At 36.7% G+C, this 5,154-nt stretch overlaps 1 pseudogene; it reads right to left on the bottom strand.

Moving 5' to 3' along the window:
• Positions 1-2,888: 2,888 nt before the first annotated feature.
• LOC113223532 lies at positions 2,889-3,007 on the bottom strand (annotated as a pseudogene).
• Positions 3,008-5,154: the final 2,147 nt, after the last annotated feature.

Raw genomic sequence — 5,154 nt, 5'->3', positions numbered from 1 at the left:
GTTATAAGCCAGTAAGTTTGGGGGTGGTTTGTAACCACTGGTACAATCGTAACTGGTATCAATCCATGATGATTGTTTTACTTGAAAGAGTACCTTCTGGAAGAATATTGACATTTCTGGGTCAATATTAAACTTTTGACTACACAGTCTACATTCACTGAGAAATGAGTATTTTTAAGATAAACACCCTTACCTTAATTGGATTCCGATAGAAGGACTGGCCTCCAGAAGATGGAAACGACATAGCGATAATACGTTCTGGAAGTCAAAATCATCACTATCACAAACATCATTATAGATTTAAAATAACATACAAAAATTAATTTTATATGATTAGACTCCATTTTCACAGAAAAATAAATTTTAAGATTGAGGTTGACGGAAAAGAGCTAATACTCAGGATAATCAAGATAACATGTTAAAGTATCCAACATAATGACCATTAAGCTGGCACAGTGTTCATAAGACTCCACTGGTGCAAACCATATGCCATGTACTTATGTTGGCCTCAGTCTGAAGTTCTCCCTGTTCTTGGAATTTATTTCTTAAATACCAAAGAAAATCCAAGAATTGTGGGCACCAGTAATGGTGGGAACTCCCAAAGTGCTTCGTAGCCCTCTGACTCAGAAAACCTGAGATCTACAAAGCTGTGACCTCATTCTCTGGGGTTCTAGGAAGAGAAGCAGTCTCTCTGGGATCCTTGGGATTCAGGATAACTACTAGAACTTAATAAATTGAAACTCAAACGGAGTCAGCTGAAAATCCATTCAAGTTCCTGTGCTGCAATCGAGTAGTCCTGAATTGAGATGACATGGAAATCTTCCTTGCCAGAGTTAAACCACCAATATGTCACACTATCACAGTGGCATAGCATATAGCCTCATGAATAAAGAATACTTTGAATGAATGTGGCTTAGACAAGGCAAAAACAAAATAAAAATATAATTACAAGAAAAAGTGAAGTTAATCTAAGTAAATCAACAGTTAAGTGTCACAAACCAGTAATGTAAGTGAGGTCTAGGTCAAATCCGTCCCTTTTGTATCGCCTTTTGTTTCCTGAAACCTAAGAGTTTAAAACCATTATTAGTTTGTGAAACATAAATCAACATAAAAATAAAGGACATTATACAGTATAGGAATCAACCCTTGCCAATGGATCCCAAAACACAAAATATTTTTCTTAACCATAAGCATGTTTTACCCACTTACCAGCCTTCTTATCAGCTTTCCAAGTTGTCTTTTTAGATGAACCAGATGAAAAACTCTTATCAGAATGATAAGTCGTAGAAGTCGAAATAAACGTGTCCATCTAAAAATAAATTTAAAAGATCAATTTTTGCTTCAGAAACAGAGAATTTTATGAATATAAATTAAGTTTAGATCAGCAGTTGTTAACCAGGGACAATTTTCCCTCCTCTCCTCAATCACCTACATGGGGGATATTTGACAGTGTCTTGAGGCACTTTTGGTTTTCACAACTGGTGTGTGTGTGTGTTCACGTGTGTGTGCGTGCTACTTCCATCTAATGAATAGAAGCCAGGAATTCTGCTAAACATCCTGCAATGAATATAACTGCTCACCACCCTCCTGTGACAATAATGATCTGTCCCAAAATGTTAGTCATGCTGAGACTGAAAAATTCTAGTCTAGAGAAATAGTGAAACAATAGAGTCTTAGAATTTGTAAATTTAATTTTGGGATTTGAAACTAGCATTTTCAATTTTTCCACATCAAAACAAATTGAGGATTCTTGTTCACCTTTGTTACTCCCATCTGTAACAGAGGTTCACTACAGCTACTAATGCACATCAGGCAGGCAACAGATTGAGATACTTCCCAAGTGTGCTAGCTGGTGTCTCTCCTACCATGAGAAATATCAAAGCAGCGAACTGATGGTCTGGACTAGTGCTTCTCTGGTTTGAGCATGCATAAATCAGAGTCATCTGGAAAAACCTGTTAAGCTACAGATTGCTGGGTCCCAGAGATATTGATTCAGTGGGTTCGGGGTGGGGCCTAAGGTATTTTTCTTGTATTTCTAGCAAGCCCTCAAGTGATGCTGAGGTTTCTAGTCAGAGGACCACACTGGCTGAGGTGATTTTCAAACAACTCCAAAAGCCTATCACTTAACATGCTTAGTTGGTGCCTGAGTTGTAGTCCAGGGAAGCTAGGGGTACAGAAAGAAACCAGGTATTTGACCCATGAACAAGCTTAGGAAGCCACCAACATTTACATCCCAGTATACATTTGCTCTTCCATTTTCCTCACTGTCACAGTAAAAAGGAAAAAAAAAAAAAAAAAAAAGAGAGAGTCACCAGGCCCTCATACACCCTTTAGTTTCCTAATCCCCAGCAGTTCTAACTTTGCCTTAGCTTTCTTTGTTTCTACCACAACTATACTGCAAAACTCTACTGTTGTGTTGCTATACATGTCATCTCCTAGTTTTCTGTTCTGTTTTCTATTTTTTAGAACATCATGACTGAGGCTGGGCATGGTGGCTCACGCTTGTAATCCCAGTACTTTAGGAGGCCGAGGTGGGCAGATCACTTGAGGTCACGAGCTCAAGACCAGCCTGACCAACCTGGTGAAACTCGTCTCTACTAAAAATACAAAAATTAGCCAGGTATGGTGGTGCATGCCTGTAATCCCAGCTACTCGGGAGGCTGAGGCAGGAAAATCGCTTTAACTGGGGAGGCAGAAGTTGCAGTGAGTCTGATATCATGCCACTAAACTCCAGCCTGGGCGACAGAGTGAGACTCCATCTCAAAAGAAAACCAAAAAAAAAAAAAAAAAAGGAAAAGAAAATCGTGATTGAAGTCACTCAAATTTTGCATATGCTCAAATAAATTCCCTCTTGGCTGTGGGAAAAACCCAGACAGAACATTATGTGTAAGGGATTTGTAGTTGAAGCACAGAGGGGAATTGTTTTCAATATCAAATTTTTTATGTATCAGATATTAAACTAATAAGAATATCACACTTGATCTTAGCCAAAAGGCCAAAAAAGGATACAAATGGGAATTTGATGAGAACTTCAAAATGTAGTGAAGTTAAAGTTAATACAAGAGGTAAAGTCCTTCTTTGGTTACTCCATCTTTTTTATTCAATTACTGGTACTTAGTGTGTATACTCTTCGCTGGTCCCTAAATACCACACTCTTTTAGTTTCAACCTATGTAGGAATTTACCTACACATTTCATTTTAAAGCAACATATTTGGCATAAAATGAGGCCACTTGAAGTTGAAAAGATTGTATCGAATAAAAGCCACAGAAAATGCAAAAAATAAATGAAAAATTTTAAGAGAGGTGAGTCTTGTATTTCATACCTGGGAACATCCTTAAGAAACTTAACGTCAAAAAAAATGTAAATGACATCAACCAGCAGGATAATCACAGTAATGGCAGTATCTAAAATGTTCAGTAAATCAGAAAAATAATGCTGTCTCCTGTAATATAAAATGGAAAAATATGAGTTCATCTCCCCTGCAAGAAGAGACAGGAATATTTAAAGACCACAAACTATTAACTGATCCCCATTAAGAATTCTAGTTTCATAAATTATTTAAAATGCATGTTCTAGAGTAGACTAAGGGAAAAATATAACATTCATGGGAACTTTTCAAACAATAAATTTATATTCATCATTTGACACATATATATGACTAAAGCACCAATATGGCAATTTCAGTATAGTAAGAGAGATAACTAAATGCATATTAACCTTTATCATGGATGATGGGGTATCTCTGTCCCCTCAAGCATTTATCATTGTGTTACAAACAATCCAATTACACTCTTTCGATCATTTAAAAATGTACAATTATTATTGACTGTAGTCACCCTGTTGTGCTAGCAAATAGTAGGTGTTATTCATTTTTTTCTATTTTTTCATACCCATTAACCATCCCCACCTCCCCACCCCCAAACTCCTAGTACCATTCGCAGCCTCTGATAACCATCTTTCTACTCATGTCTATGAGTTCAACTGTTATCCTTTTTAGAGCCCACAAATAAGTGAGAACATGTGATGTCTGTCTTTCTGTGCCTGCCTTATTTCAGTTAACATAGTGATCTCCAGTTCCATCCATATTGTTGCAAAAGGCAGGATCTCATTAGCTAAATATAGCTAAGTATAGCTAAATAATAACATTAGCTAAGTATAGCTAAATAATACTCTCTTGTGTATATTTACTATTCTCTTCATCCATTCATCTGTTGTTGAACACAGGTTGCTTCCAAACCTAAGCTCTCATGAACAGTGCTACAACCAACATGGGAATGCAGATTATCTCCTCTATGTACTGATTTCCTTTCTTGTGGGTATATACCCAGCAGTGGGATGGCTGGATCACATGGTGGCTCTATTTTTAGTTTTTTTAAGGAACCTCCAAACTGTTCCCCATAGTGGTTCTACTAATTTACAGTCCCATGAACAGTGTATGAGGGTTCTCTTATCTCCACGTTTGCCAGCATTTGTTATTGCCTGATTTTTGGATATAAGCTGTCTTAGCCAGGGTGAGATGATATCTAATTGTAGTTTTCTACACTGTGAATTTCTCTAATGATCAATGTTAAGCACCTCTTCACATGCCTGTTTACCATCTGTGTGTTTCCTTTTGAGAAATGTCTATTCAAATCTTATGCTCATTTAAAAAATCATATTATTAGATTTTTTTTTCCTATAGAGTTGTTTGAACTCCTTATATATTCTGGTTATATATCCCTTCTCAGATGGGTATTTTGCAAATATTTTCTCCCATTCTGTGGGCTGTCTCTTCACTTTGTTAATTGTTTCCTTTGCTATGAAGAAGCTTTGTAACTTAATGTGATGCCATTTGTCCATTTTTGTTTTGGTTACCTGTGCTTGTGGGATATTACTCAAGAAATTTTTGTTCAGACCAAAGTCCTGAAGATTCTTCCTGATATTCTCTTGTTATAGTTTCATAGTTTGAGGTCTTATCTTTAAGTCTTTAATCCATTTTGATTTGATTTTTGTATATGGTGAGAGGTAGGGGTCTAGTTACATTTTTCTGCATGTGGATATCCAGTTTTCCCAGAACCATTTGTTGAAGAGACTGCCTTTTCCTCAATGTATGTTGTTGGCACATTGATTGAAAATGAGTTCACTATAGGTGTGTGGATTTGTTTCTGGGTTC

The sequence above is a fragment of the Piliocolobus tephrosceles genome, unplaced genomic scaffold (genome assembly GCF_002776525.5).
Source record: "Piliocolobus tephrosceles isolate RC106 unplaced genomic scaffold, ASM277652v3 unscaffolded_41713, whole genome shotgun sequence".
Classification (NCBI taxonomy): domain Eukaryota; kingdom Metazoa; phylum Chordata; class Mammalia; order Primates; family Cercopithecidae; genus Piliocolobus; species Piliocolobus tephrosceles.
The sequence above is the reverse complement of the archived record's forward strand: the minus strand, read 5'-3'. Positions and strand labels throughout refer to the sequence as shown.